A 16,427-nucleotide genomic window follows, 5' to 3' on the forward strand; every position below is an offset into this window, starting at 1 on the left:
CCCCGAAAAATGGCAACAGCACATGGCAGCCTGGATGGTCACCCATCCAAGTGCCAACCACGCCCAACAGCACTTAGGTTCAGTGATCTCAAGGAAACCGATGTATCCACCGCAGCAAGGCCATTGCCTGATGCCAAATAAGAGAGGTAATCAAAATACTAAAGCAGCCTGACAATATCAACAGGGTAGATGGCTACAGGCACTTAGCAGTCATGGTATGACAGACCAGATGTAATTGCAGGGCACAGTCTCACTGAACTCTGCTGCGACCAGCTAAACAAACAATGTTTGCACTACATGTGTCATTTCTCCACTACTAACAGTGGAAAAACATGGCCCATAGGAGACTCACTGATTAGTATAAGACTACCAATTTCCAGCAAGCTGCAGAAACTACAAATAACATGCCACATATCCCCTCCCTATTTTTTAATGCCCACCAATGTTATTTTAGACCAAATAATATTTAATAAAAATGACATTGATGGTCTAGTGATACTGTTACAAAAACGATATAGACAAGATTCTGGTCCACAGTTAATCTGTATTTCCCTGAGGAATGCTGCTGTAACTAGGCTAAAATGTTGGTTTATTTCAGTGTTTTAAGTATTTTATAGCATGAAATGGCAATTGCTGCTTTTAATTTTTAACACAGCATTTATGTAACTTTACACAATCTAGTAACTGCTATCTATATACAGGTATATATTAGAATAGTATGAAATTTTATTTGTTTGTTTATTACTGCATTTACTTCACCCGCCAAGATTAAGGCCTTCAGGTACTTTCTTACATCTAACCAAACTTCCTCAATGAGTAAACATTACAGTTTGTATGGTACATGAGCAATTTATAACTGCAATGATGATAGTAAAGAAGAAGAAGAAGAAGAAGAAGAAGATGATGATGATGATGATGATAATATTCCTGCAACCACTCTAGAAGGAAAACAAAGACAGAGGATGAGATGGTCAGATGAAGTTAACCGACACCTCATGTTCTGTTATTACCAAGCAACAAACTTAGGAACCAACACAACTGGATACAGATCACAAGTATACACAACATTTATTACCAGATACCCAGAATTAAAATTTTTAACAGAACAACGACCATCCACCAGTACATCAACGCAATACAGATACATACAAATGTATATATACAACTACAGAAATCTGTAATTATTGATACATGTTCAATTACCCAAAAGTTCCTAAATGCAATGTAACATATACCACACAGTTAAAAGGAAGTCATGCTTGATCAAAGTCCACGTCACTTTCCATTTTTAACCAGACATAACATCTGAGAAAGGAAAGAAATAATAATATATATGTACTAATGACTTCAGGATTTAAGAAATATTGATATAGGCTTATTATTATTAACATTAAGCAATTTTCTCATTACATTCTTGTCAAATGTGATCAGTGACATCTGACAGAAACATACAACAGAAATGTATGACAACAGAAGGAATCAGTGTGGAAAACTTGACCAGTCAGAGGAAGAATGAGAAATTGTGGGTTAAGTTAACAATTAACATGGTATGAATCAAATAGAAATAGAATGGGATGAGAAAAGCATAGATAGGATACAGTATGACATAGATATTGGTTTTCTATTGGACAGAAAGAAAACAGCAGAGAAATGCTATACCAATCATAAAAAGTTAAGTTTTAATCTTGTCTTGAATGCAGAGTGGTTTTGGATAAGACAAAAATTAGAGGAGAATTTGTTCCATAGTCATAAGGCTGAAGTGTGGAAGGAGATGGAGAAAGACACAGTGTTATGCAAAGGCATTGCCAGTGTTGGAGAGACTGTTTCACAAAACTGTGCGCTGATCAATTTTCAGTGTGATGTGAGAATGGCCCGTGATTTCTTAGCATTTAGTTAAGACTCAGGTTTTTTTTCAATAGGGAAATTCAACAAAGATTGTCATTCACACCTAATGTGGCATCAGCAATGTTTTAATGGCTGGCACCTACGTAGAACTGGATATCATCAACATATAAGTTTGAGTTACAAGATCTCCAAGTGTAAATAATCTAATAAAGTGCAGAAATAGTAGCTAACAAGGTATTCTATTTCTTCATTTTTCGACTTTTGTGTATTTCCAATTTCTTACCTTTTAGCTATCAGAAACATTTTATATACTTTTACACCAGAGTATAAAATTTCATTCTGAACCCTACAGAGGGATACATACTGTATGTGAAACAAATTTTTAATCTTAGTATTATGGCTGTGAATTGCAGAATTCATCTTAAATTCACTTTCATTACTAACTATAAATATCATTATGCAGTATATATATTGGCACATAAGTGAAGAATTGTGAGATACTTAAATAGGCTTTTGCAAGATGTTCAGCTATTAGCCTTCATCAATATCTTTATTGCAAAGTTCTGCAGAGTAAATACTTTTATCATTTTAGCTGCACTGGCTCAGAAGATTATGCCCTAGGACAGTACTGAGTGAAAATATGCCAGCAATCCTCTCTGCAGCCAACACAATGAGAGAGATTTATAAGTACAAAGCAGGCCAGGCTGAACTTTTTGTGTAACTTATCAATGTGCTCAGATACCTAAATTTATTACACATCTGGATGCCTAGGAACTTCACACATGGAGTGTTGAACAAAGTATGCCCATTAATCTCTACATCTATACCTGTAATAAAAACAATACATGAAACTGATTGATTGTGACTCACCAAATAGAGGAGGCACTTAATGGCAGACAGGCACATTGAAAAACAGATTACTGGATATTATAAGCTATTGGAATAAGTCTTTCATCATAATGTAATTGGATTGATAAAAAAAAATCTACTCACCAAGCAGCAGCAGGAGAAAAAACATATAAAGGTACTGAATTTAAAGGTACTGAAATTTGCAAGCTTTCAGAACCAGTGGCAGAGAGGTTGTAAGGGAAGGAGGAGGGGAGTGGCAGCTGTAATGTAAACACTGTTTGGCCTTTAACATTGGCAGAGGTTGTATACTGGCAACACACAATATCCTGCTGCAGATCATGTTTTACAATGCGACAGTCGTGACCTCAGTACCTGTTTGACCACACATGCCATCTGGATTTTTTTCCCCAGACAACAATTTCTCAGAACTCCAAAAATGCAATAACATGTCCTCAGTTCTCGCCATCCACCTGGCCTTAATTTGAATTAATTTATTTGGTCACAGCATTTCTTCTCAATAACTATTCCTTTCTTTGCTCCCTTTTAGTTTTCTATATCTCTTATTTTCTGGTCTGGCTATCCCAACCTCCCCCCAACTCTTTCTCATACAATGCACTTAGATTTCCATTCTTTTTCATTTGTGCTCAGTATTTTGTCAATAATCTCTGTCTTGGGCCTTACCATACCTTCCAACTTCAAGCTCTCAGGTTTTCAAGTGTCATCCAGTGCAGTCCCCAAGAATCAGTCTTTCCTTCTCTTCCCAACCAGTAAGTCTCCCCTACCCTGGGTTCTGGGCAACTTTTCTGAACTCTCCACATTCCCTAAACTTCAACAGTCCTTTTACTTCACCCCTCTTCTTTTCCCTTCAGCTATACTGCCAGAAGGAGGAGCTACTGGCTCTGAAAGCTTGAAATTTCAATACCTTTATATATTTCCTGCTGCCACCACTTGGTGAGCAGATTTTTTTCTATCCAATTACACAATATTTCAAAAACTGATTATTTTTGTTGATATAAGTCACACATACATAACTCAAACCTGTAAGTAATTTTTATTTGTTATTTGTATTACGAGTTTTTGCAACATTAAGGATAAGCCATTTGCTGTGAACCAGCTGTAATCTTGTTTCATAATTTCCTAGATTACACCTTTCATCGGTATGTTTGGGTACTTTATCAATATGCTTGTGTCATCAGTAAACATTATAGTTGTTGAAGCGGCCCCCTATGTACCAGGTATATCATTTATGTAGACCAAGGACAGGAGTGGGCCAAGTACAGAACCTTGTTGCATACCATATTTAGTACTTCTCAATTCTGATTTAACCTTATGTTATAATTTGTTAATGTGTCCCTCTGTTTTCCATTGTTAAGATAGGACTCCATCCAACTCAGATCTTGGAGCTGCTATTTCTCATTCAGGTGGCTCCTCAGTTGGCAGCATGAGGCTGAGTGCCCCCTGTTCCATCCTCCCAGCAGGAAAAATTCCCAGCAGTACCAAGAATTGAACCTGGGTTGTCCACAAAGCTGTCAGACATGCTGGCCACTTAGCTACGGAGGTGAACTAGCAGAATCCTATGATCTACACAATCAGTAAAGGATTTGGCAAGACCATAGATGATTTTTCTTATTTATTTTAATCAGAACTGAGATTAAAATGTGTATTTATTTCCCAGTAGAGTAGCTTTTACTGAAACCAAAGTGATTTGTTAGAAGATTAACAGGTTTTTGAGAGCATGGGAATAGACATCATGATGCATCGATTAGTTATAAAAAATAAACCAAGGGTAGTGCTTAGAGGTCCACACAACAATTTAGTACTTTGGCCAAGCTACCATCATAGTCAGAAACATTACTGTTTTTAGTGAGCTAATAATCTCCTTTACTTATGGTTTGCCAAAACTGATATCTGGTGGCATACTATAAAATCCCTGTGTTATGTGTAGTTGATATGCTTTTGATGGATCACTTCTTGTCCACAGTGTTTTCAGCTACTGTTAGAAATAATTCATTGAATTTAGTGGCCAGTGATTTGAATTTCATATTATCTGTCTCACTGCTATTGTCATCTGGGAGTTCAGTATAATTTGTCTTGTTGAGTTCATGCATTTCAAAGCTAATAATGCTCCAAACTGTCTTAGTTCTTGGTATTTTTGCCTTTTAGATAACACTATGAAGAATTTTTCAATACTGCTTATAATGCATTTTCATGGCTCGATCAGAGCTAGTTCTCTGCATTAAATAAAGCTCTCTCTTCCTAGCACCATATATTTTGATTTTAGGTACTAACCATCCTATCTCTAGGCTTCCACAGTAATTTTTCCTTACCCCTTCTAAAGGGAAGCTGGATTCATAATGTTGTAAGAATATTTTTGGAAAGAATTAAATTTCTTATGTTCTTGGTCAAATTCTTCCCATTGTTCATTCTGTAAATTCTCTTTTAATGTGGTAACTGAGTCAGCTTTTATGATTTTGTGAGATTTTGCTTTTCTCTAGATGGGTAACCCAGTTTGGGGATACTTTATTGCTTCCATTTGCCCATCTTGGTCATATAAGCAATTTATTACATGGATTTAGAAATAAACAATCACTCACTGTTACATTACGTCTAAATGTTGATGGAAATATTGGTGTGAGATCAAACCAAGTCTGAACATCAGTAACTCTAGATGCCCTCCATCAGAACTATCCAAGATCACATTGTCACCACATGAGCTTAGGCAGATGGGCTTGACACCATAAAGCAGTTCGCTTACAACAGTGCACTGACACAGCATTGTGCCACAGTGTTAACTTAGCATCACTGTCCACCTGCTGGACAGTGGTTGCTTGATTACCAAAGGTGTCATTGCTTTTGCACATGGTATGCATGACTGCTGCAACTACACAATCGCAACAAACTCATTTTTATGTGAACTGGCCATCCATAGAAGCAGTGACTCACTGAGTCATCAATTGTCACAGTGTTTGCCTCAGCCATAAGGTCACACTGTCCTACCATCATCCTGACAGGACTGCCTACCAAGGGGATCCAGCTGCTGCCCCATTGATCAAGAGCTTAACTGAGGCCCTCCAAGCCACCATGCTACTGTGCTGGAATGCTCACCAGTGCCACGTGCTGCCAGCCACCTTTCCAGTGTTTGCTCCTTGGACATCTGTGCCCATCAGTTGCCATGGCTAGGTGGGTCTCAGTGTCCAGCACTCAACAGGCAGTGACAGCCTGCCACATCAACCCTGAGTTTGCTCGCCCATGGCCGGGACTGCTGACTTTGAAAGGCCATGCCCCACCATGCCCACACTGAACACAGCATTGGCTGGTGTCCTACTACAATACTTCACTATTATAGAGACCTTTGATTGAGGTCCACCTTAGAGTCACTGCCAGATAAGGACTTGAGACTGTAATAAATTGATAAAGAGAGTCTCCAACAACTGAGTGGCTCTGACTAACCTCTATCCACCATCCTCCATTGTGGGTCCCATGGATCTGTTGTTCCTGGGTCAGATATATATTACGTTGCGGTACAGGGGGAAGGGTCCGAAGGATACACCAATGATGCCAGTTGTGTGTACATAAAGCAACATACAAAGTCATATGGTCCAGTGCACCAAATCATGTGGTGGGATATGGTGGTAAACAGGGTATTACATTAGGCAGTGCAGGGAGAATGTGTTGTTGAGATGAGGAAAGCTATGAGTATCAGGGAAGTTTCAACCAATATATTGTCAAAAGCATGATCATATGGGGTATCAAGTGAAATTTGTGAGTGTATTGAGAACCTTTTGATAGTGAGGACACAGCATGTTATCTTGGATGGAGAGTCATTTTAAGATTTAGAAGTAACTTTGGGTGTGCCCCAGGGAAGTGGGAAGTGGGTTGGGACCCTCACTGTTCATTATGAATATCAATGACCTTGCAGACATTAACAGTAACTTCAGACTTTTTGCAGGTATGCAATTATTTGTAATGAAGTACTGTCAGAAAAAAGCTGCATAAATATTCTGTCAGATCTTGACAAGATTTCAAAGTGGTGCAAAGATTGGCAATTTCCTTTAAGTGTTCAAAAATGTAAAATTGTACATTCCACAAAACAAAAAATGTAGTGTGCTATGACTGTAATACCAATGATTCACTGTTGGTATCAGGCATGTCATACAAATATCAGGGTGTTAAACTTTGTAGGGATATGAAATGGAATGATCACAGAGGCTCAGTTGTGGGTAAAACAGGTTGCAGACTTTAGTTTATTGGTAGAATACAGGGGAAGTGCAACCAGTCTACAAAGAAGACTGATTACAAATCACTCATATGACCAGTTCTAGAATATAGTGCAAGTGTTTGGGACCTGTACCAAATAGGATTAACAGGAGATGTTGAATGTATAGAGAGAAAGGCAGCACAAATGGTCCTAGGTTTGTTTGATCCTTGGGAGAGTGTCACAGAGATGCTGAAGAAACTAAACTGGCAGACTCTTGAGGACAGACATATACTATCTTGAGAAAGTCTACTAACAAAGTTTCAAGAACCTGTTTTAAATGATGATAACCCCCTATGTAACACTCACAGAGGGATCGTGAGGATAAGATTAGAATAATTACAGCACGCACATAGGCATTACAACTATCATTTTTCCCATGCTCCATACATGAATGACAAACCTAATAACCGGTACAATGGGATGTACTCTCTGGTGGTTTGCACTTCATGGTGGTTTTCAGAGTATACATGTAAATGTTAATGTAGGTAATGCATAATTGTAGGCATAGTTTGTTGTAAATATTGATATGTGAATTATGAGTTACGTTAATTATGAGTTAGATCTCAAAGATCTACATTAGAAGATATATGATTCAACGACCATAGAATGTCTGAGTCATGTGTGGAACTTTCCTCTTACTTTCTGTTTATGTGCCACACTCCTGCTTATTCCATTTACTAGTGAGGTAGTTGTAAACCATGGTACAGCATAAATGAAGTAAATCATAGATCAGTGTTACACCAGTATTTACATTTTGGGTTTTGTCTTTACATTGTGTGACACTGGCTTAAAGCAGCATAGCAAACCACTGACATACCATGAATGTGAGGTGGATCATTGACTGTGACATCATTGTCCCTCAAAGTTCAGTGGGGATCACAGCAGGAAATCTGCCGAAATAACAGTCCAACCCAGTGTATAGCATAATGGGAGATCATATCAGGTATAAGAGAAAGTGTTAGCTGTACTAAGGGATATAGGTTGTAGCTGGAAAAGCACATGTGGTTAAATATGAGTAAATAAGTCAGTGTTATCGCAGAGCTCATGTAGCGCAACACACTGGTTGGGTCCATTGGGGATGAGAGATGAATTTTAGTGTTTAAGTGGTAATTCTCTGATCATTATGCTCAGAAATGTGACTGTAGTTACTATCATAGATTTATTTTTGTAAATAATTTATGCTAAACTCTTCCTTCCAAACACGTGTACTTATTTTTCACAATGTAGCTCCAAGGCTGGATAGTTCATTAGGATAGTGTGCCATGTGAAGGATAGCATAATTAGTTCGAAGACAAAAAGTGATTCATTGTAAAGAGTTGAGGAGGATAATTCACAGAAAAGGGTGGCTGCAAAGGTTTGCTAGTAGAAGGATGCCTTCCAAATTCCCACAAACCTATTCCATAATATGGTTTGAAAGAGCAGCCAAACAGAGTGTATAAGAGTTATGGATCCCTCAGTGAGACAACTTAAAGAGTGATGCAGGGAGCAGCAAATGAAGTATGAGGGAAGTCAAATGTTTGTGGCATAAGTGTGACAATACATCTTGGGTATTTGTTCTTAGAATTAGTGCTAGTTTTCAGGGACTGCCAGTGACTGCAACCATGTAAACCATGGAGAGATTCCAAATGTGTCTGGGTATCTGTTGCTGCTGTTTAAGTGTTACAGATTGACACGTACAGATGTGAGCCAAAGACTAATCATATGTGTCTGCATTGAACAGTAGAGAACTAACTAGTTCCAGACGCAGCAACAGGAAGAATTTGGTGGGCTGAATTGATCAAAGAGGGGAATAATGTAATGACAAGCCTAGGCAGAAGGGCTTGTTGCAGTAAAGTGGGTCACTTATAGAAATATGCAGACCCAGTGTTGCGCAACAGCATTTTTCCAGCTGCTGCCATCTGCTTTACCGGTCCATACCTGGATGATTACCACAACCAGGCAGACTTTGGTAGATGGCGTACATGACTTCTGCAGCCATGGACCTTAAAAAACATGTTTCAAGACAAATAAATATCGACTGTCCAACCAGGCTGGGCATATTTTGAAGCAGAAACTGATTGGCTCATTAACTGTCATTGTGTCAGCCCCCACCATGAGATCACTGCTGTTCTGCCGTCATCCTGGGAGGACCAGCTACTGTCTAATGGCCCAAGAGACAAACTGATGCCTCCAAACCACTGAACCACTGGGGTACTTCACCAGCACCAGTAGCCAGATGCCAGTCCAGGGTTTGCTCCTTGGACATCTGCGCCCATCATTTGCTATGGGCAGCCGGATTCTAAATTCCACACTAACCCCATACAATGACAGTCTGCCACATCAGCACCTAATGTTGCTCATCATTGCTCAGGGTTGTGGACTGCACAAGTTCACACCTCACCAGGTCCGCACTGAGCATAGAAGTGGCCAGAGCCCTAATTCAATTCTTCGCTACCATGTTTCAAGAGCCACCTTTCACTCATTGCCAGATGAAGGCTTGGGCTTATAATAAATTGATAAAGGGATTCTGCTACATTTGAGTGGGTTCTGACTAACCCCAATCCACCATCCTCTGCCAGAGCATACCCATACCCTCTACAAAATCAATACCAAAATGTCCTCATACAATCACATTCCATCTATTTCTCCCTAGACTGGATAATATGGCTTTCATGGCTGATGTTTACTTCAGTTACAATTTCTGAACTGAGAGACCATATTCGATATATAAATTACCAACATTGTTCCCATCTGCAGGAGACATCTTCAGAGACAAGTTGATAACTGCATCAATAGCTCAATTGGCTCCAAAATTATAAATGCATATGAGCTGTATAGAGAATGGATGGTGACTTTGCACCAAGATAATAATGACTGATTACTTTTAATTGAGAATGGTGTCTTTGGCCAGAGATAATCATGCATTTGGCATCACATGACAAATAATGATACTGTGTATACAGCTCATAATGCGCCTATAAATTGGGGTCCCCTTGAGATTTCAATGTAGTTGCCAATTTCTCTCTGGTGTTGTTAAATATCATTCGGAAAAGATGAGACTGCATCAGCTGTAAGTCTTTTGTTTATAGGTACAACTGAATCACAGTATTTTAGCTGCATCATCAGTTGCAATAAAAGTAAGTCATGTGTTCTGATCGAGAAAAGAGAGTGGGATGATCCAGCACTAATAGTGAGCAACTTTTGCTAAGTAGCAGATCTCAGACATAAAATAATTAAATTTTTCAATGTCCTGTGTTGATATGAGAATCTCGTCTTTCTTGTACAAGCTTCTTAGGTTCTGGTGGACAAGTCCAAACGTATTATGATTTTTACCGTTTGTGCTGTCCAAACTGCCATTTTTTGTTTTTCTGCTGATTTTCACAATGCTGTCTACAGTCGTTCAACAGCTCTACTTTCTGGAAACATTTACACTAAAAAGGCCATTGGAACTATTCAAAATCACATGGATTGAACGCATGGTGCTCTTGTTACGCTGGATGTTCTGAAAATCAGTTGTGTAAGTTTAGCAGAAACATTCAGATGTAACTTATATCATGATATGTAGGGTGTGACCAAATGAAGAGTGGTGCATCAGCCACCCATGAGTGATTGCTCTATTCTGTAGAGTGACCTCTGAGGCTCTACACTTACATTTTCAACAGAACACTTCATCCAGAGGCTGTTATATTTCCCAAAGAGTTGCATAATCTTCACTTTTGAGTGGGAATTATTCCCATCAAGGTGTATGATGAGATTTTCACTCTGCAGGCAACTGTGTGCTGATATGAAACTTACTGGCAGATTAAAACTGTGTGCCAGACCAAGAATCAAACTCGGGACTTTGTCTTTCGTGGGCAAGTGCTCTACCAACTGAGCTACTCAAGCATGAAGTAAAGCTGTGAGGACAGGGCATGTGTCGTGCTTGGGTACACATTATTGTAAAATTATACAAGGAATGTGGTGCAAGCCAAATAAGGGGAGTTGTTAGCATGCTTCTGTGATGTAACCCCATACAACCTGAATGTATAAAATTTAATTTTTTGATTGTATGAAACAGTTTAGTTAATATTCAGTATCAACTATGTTATTTCAAAGCTTGAGTGCTGTTGAAGCTCCAGGCAGCAAGATTTTAAAATATGGACTTGGTTCAATGCACAGTTAGCCCCCAACATCAAATGAACAACAGCTTAAAAGATAAGTGAAATGAATTCACAAGTTACGTTTCAATCCTTTTGTCAGCTCTTTCAGTCTTTCCTTCTCATCCCATCCAGTAAGTAATTCCTGATCCAGGGTTCTGGACATATTTTCCATAGCTCTCCCCACTTCCTAAACCTCACCACTCCTTTTCCTTCATCCCTCTTCCTTCCCCTCAAACCTTCTCCCAGAATTAGGAGCCACTGGCTCCAAAAGCTTGCACTTTTCCTTAACTTTTATATGTGTTTTCTCTTGCCACTGCATTTATCCATTCAATTCTGCTATAGTTTCAAAAACCAATTATTTTCATTGATATGTTAGCCCCTGCCTGATCTGGCATGTTTGACCACAGTTCACTTATCTAGCTTATCCTTAAACTTGCTGCTCCCAGCTTCAGGTCTCAGCTGTTTGAGCCTTAGATAAAAGACAGAGGATTCAAAGGAAGATTAGAATTTAATGTCCCATCTATAATCTGTTTATTAGAGACAGAGCATGTGCTTGGGGGTGAACATGGATGGGGAAGGAAATCAGCTGTTCCTTATCGAAAGAACAATCCCAGCATTCCTCTCAACTTATTAAGGAAGCCTCTTGAAACTTAAATCTGTCTGCAAATACAATTTTTGAACTACTGCACTGTCTTACCCAGTTTTGAGAAATAGGAACGAAAGAGGAGTGAGGAGGAAAAGATAGCGTCTACAGGAAGATAACAGAGTTATAAAAGCAAAGTATGTCATGTATTGTAATTAGTCATAATTGGCAAAAAAGACAAATATGTAAACATTTTCTGCACATGAGACCAGATTTGAAGGAAAATGTCTCAAACCAACAAAATTTGAGGAAGATTTTGAACATTGTGCTTATTAACACACCATTCTAAAAGAGCAGCCTGTAAAATGTCAAAGAAGAATTGTTAGCATATGAATATTATCATTAACTGTCAAAACACATATACCAGAAGAACAGGTGGTAGAAAAATGCCATCAAAACAAAAAATTATCATCATTGTTGTTGATGGTGATGGTAGTGGTAATGGAAGTGGTGGCATTTTTCAAGAGGAGAACATCAGTACTGGTCACAAGATAGCATAACCTGTAAATAAGAAGTATTGAAGCAAGAAATTTGACAATAAATGAGGATGGTAAGTTGGAAATAAGAAAAAAAAGCATTTTAAGAAAGATGAAAGTATAAACAAGGGAAATAATAAATATGCTGAGATCAAATAAGAGAAAATATTGTGTGTAGCTAAAAGAAAATAAAGGGAGTGATACTGCACCTAGAGTATTTCATAATGTCAAGACAAGGAGTCTATGAATATTAATAGTGTAGTACGCACCTTTGTAGCAAAAGTATGCTCATCATCTGTATTATACTTCTCACTTTGTGGCAAGGCAAATTTATCAAGTGGAAGTGAAATTTCTAATGGCAGAGCACCATTTATCCACTGAAGAACCAACAACAGGAACATAGTTTTCAATAGTCCAACCTAAGTGAAGAACAACTATATTTTAACAAGTAAATCAAATAAGGATTTCATTGTTTATTTAACTTACAAATGAAATAGGATTGAAATTTCAAAAATTGGTACAGTGGAATAATTTCTGTTTCTCATCATGCTGTGATAAATTAAAGGAATCTTAAGAATTTAAAGTTTCCACTCTCCTCAGCCTATGGTTTCACTCTTTAGTTCAGAATGTAATAAAAGTTACTTAGGAATGAAATCCACAAAAATCTGTTTTAAAAAAGTTGTAACAGTGAATGCTAGAGGAATAAAACTTGTGATTTTAACATGTAAGTAGGCCTAATGCAAATTAAGCAATATTTTGTGTGATATTAAAGGTATATAACAGAAGTGCCAGTTCAGTAGTAGGAAAGCTGTGTAATTTTCCCATAGGTATGGGATATAAACACTAAAATATCTTGTGCATAAAACAAATTTCATGACTGACAGACCCCTTTGCTATTAATTTTTGTATCATTTGTTGAAAATATCACAGTGATACATACTCCACAAGTACCCAAGAGAATAACTGTAACCAAATAAAAAACTGCAAGCTGTTTCGGAGATAGATAATAAATAGTATTCAGCTGAATACCACAGAAGTACAGATCATAAAGCAACTTAACACGGTAAGAAAAAGGATTTGGAAACCGAGATCATTTTAAATAGTTCAGCAATATCCAGCATAGATAAAGTAACAATGAGATCATTTTGCCCTGCATATGAGAATAAAAATGGAATGGCACATCAGTTTTAAAAGTCACATGCAGAGGGGTAAGTAGTAGTAGTAGTAATAGTGGTAGTAGTAGTAGTAGTAGTAGTAGTGCCTTTATTCATCCATAGATCTCTTTCTACTAGGATATAGGACATGTCAAAGTATTTACAAGTTTAGATCAATTTAAAATAAGCTAATTCGTATACACATACATTTACAGTCCTCTAGTTAGAGACAATCATTAGATTTACTCCTGGTATACAATACTTTTTCTTACAAATAACTTATTAAATAATGCAATGCTCCACTGTTCACTGATATCTCACTATCAGTCACTGCACACACACACACACACACACACACACACACACACACACACACACACCAGTGATCTCTGGGCCATTTTCTGTACCACAACTTCCCATTTGCTATCCTGAAAAACTGAATCAGCATCCCTCTATAATGAGTGAGATGTTGAGCTCAGAAAGAGGAAGAGGTGTTAGTGTTGTGCTATGCATAGCTTGGGGGTAAGTATTTATAGAAAACGAAGAAAGAAGGGAAAAACAACATAGTGTGAAGGTGTTATGTGGAATGTTGGATGTTTTATAATCATTACTATTATTTATGTGTATAACATTTTTTTTACCAAACCCCTACTCTCTTTTATCTAAGTAATCCTTCAATATATAAAATGTATTGCATAACAGGTACTTTTTAGCTGCCTTTTTAAATAAGTGTATTTTTGCAATTTCTTTGATCTCTTTTGGTAATTTATTGTACAGTTTTATTCAGTGGTAGAAAATGGTGTTTGGAGTTTTATGTTTATGATTTCTTGATAAATGTAAGTTGAGTCTAGCTCTTGTCCCATGGTCATGGAGAGAGCTGTTTGTGCAGTAATTACTAATGTTATTTTTGATGTGTACACCTGACTGGTAAATGTATTCACATGGTGCAGTTAAAATCCCCAGTGTTCTGAATAGATCTTTACAATAAGCTTGGCTACTATTTCTGGTTATTATTCTTAGGGCTCTTTTCTGGATTTTGAAAATTGTGTTCATATTCTGTGCATTTGTTCCCCAAAACAGAATACCGTAGCTAAGAATTGAGTGTTCACATGAATAGTATGTAATTCAGAAACTAGAGGCAAGAGCAGTGTAAAGAGCACCATGAAATGAAATCTACTAATTCCAAATCTTTTTATTGTAGTTACAATAATAGCATATTATCTTAGTAGCTGCAACTGCTTCCTCTTCTATTCTATATTTCCTTAGTATGAGATAAGTGATCAAAAGAAAGGTAGCAAACAATGTTAGAGGTCTTTAAAATGTTTTTAATATCAAAATCATAAGAGATGTAGTGGCAGCTCAGTTAAAGAAGCAGTGAGGCAAGGAAACACTCATGGACAGTTAGTTATGGAAGAATCTTCCTTAACCTATACCACACAATCACACACAGTTTTCATAGATATTTAACACAAGTATAAAATTCAGGAAGAACTTTTCAACCCTGATAAAACCATTGGCTGTACCATTTCAGTTTAATGCAAATTAATAAGAAATGTATGCAAAGTAATTTGAAAACGTGCTTCATTAGAAATTTTTTTACTATGTTTCTTATATATGGTATGAAGTGGACTGCCTAAAACAAGATAACATACCTGAAACCAGTTTAATGTATCATCAGGAACTGAAATCGCAGCTCCTTCAAAGTCACTAAAAGTTGTTTCAGCTATTTGAACATGAAAACAGATCAATGAGACAATAAGTATTTTCACAAATAATGAAAACTGCATGTTGCTTGCTGATTGTTTCTGAAAAAAATAAATCTCATTATACTTTCCAAGTATTAGAATGAACATTAATATAGAAACCTTGTTCACATTTCTTCATTGCAGACAGCTTTCCTGCAATTATTTCAATTCATTTATAATGCTTACCTTACCACCAGCAGCTGTAGGCAATGGGTAGTTGTTGAAGGCCTTTCTCGTTTGTACACTGGGCTCTCATTCTGTCAGTAGCTAAGTACTAAATGCAACATAACTGTATGTAAGGAGTGACAGCTGTTGAATATTCATGGCAGGTATTCCAGTGGTGTTTACAAGACATCTCAGTCAGAAATGTGACAAGAATGTTAATGTTCTCAGTGCATAAGCATTTAGTTTGATGTTATGGACAATTAGGCTTTCTAATATTGTAATAAAAATAATAATAATAATAATATCAGGAATGTTACATGTAGCTGTTTAATTGGTTAATAAAATGTTAATAGAATTGGCAGTAACTGGTCCTAAAGTTTTCAGACGTTCAGTTTAATGTACTTTTAATTTTTAGTTTTTCTCAACCTTCTTTCACAAATACAGTTCTCCATGTTTCCCACATTTAACTACTTAATAATCATTATTACAACAATTATAATGACATTATAACAAGAACAGGAGAAATAATAGCAATAGTAATAATGTTAATAAGAAAAACAATAATTTGAATAACTTTGGTAATTTCAAAATTGTCAGCAGCTGTGACAAGAAAAATAGTGACATAGCAAATACAGTGAACATGAAAAAAGATTGTTCCAGTACAGGAATTCCTGTATAAGGAACAGGGGAGAAGTTTGATAGACTTTTGAAACCCCATCAGCTGAACAAATTATACATTCATTTGAGACTTGACACCCTGGGTGCAGTACTTGAGCTCACAATTGAATTGGAAGTAATGTCTATGGCTCAAAAATAACTTCATTGGGTGCAAAATTTCATAAATTTATTTGCAGAGCTTGTTGTTGTTGTTGTTGTGGTCTTCAGTCCTGAGACTGGTTTGATGCAGCTCTCCATGCTGCTCTATCCTGTGCAAGCTTCTTCATCTCCCAGTACCTACTGCAACCTACATCCTTCTGAATCTGCTTAGTGTATTGATCTCTTGGTCTCCCTCTACGAGTTTTACCCTCCACGCTGCCCTCCAATGCTAAATTTGTGATCCCTTGATGCCTCAAAACATGTCCTACCAACCGATCCCTTCTTCTAGTCAAGTTGTGCCACAAACTTCTCTTCTCCCCAATCCTATTCAATTCCTCCTCATTAGTTACATGATCTA

The 16,427-nt window shown here is 37.3% G+C and overlaps 1 long non-coding RNA gene across 2 annotated transcripts in view; it reads right to left on the minus strand.

Moving 5' to 3' along the window:
* The window catches only part of LOC126484644 (uncharacterized), a 36,803-nt gene extending 20,677 nt beyond the window's left edge, over nt 1-16,126 (minus strand). The window contains exons 1-3 of one of the 2 annotated variants that reach the window (XR_007587900.1): nt 15,275-16,126; nt 14,996-15,148; nt 12,459-12,608 (exon numbers count right to left, since the gene is read on the minus strand). This is a non-coding gene — a long non-coding RNA (uncharacterized LOC126484644). Of the gene's footprint in view, nt 1-12,458; nt 12,609-14,995 lie in introns of both variants that reach the window. The other variant, XR_007587899.1, reaches the window with a different exon arrangement.
* Between the last annotated feature and the right edge of the window lie 301 nt (nt 16,127-16,427).

This window comes from Schistocerca serialis, chromosome 6 (assembly GCF_023864345.2).
Source record: "Schistocerca serialis cubense isolate TAMUIC-IGC-003099 chromosome 6, iqSchSeri2.2, whole genome shotgun sequence".
Lineage (NCBI taxonomy): Eukaryota > Metazoa > Arthropoda > Insecta > Orthoptera > Acrididae > Schistocerca > Schistocerca serialis.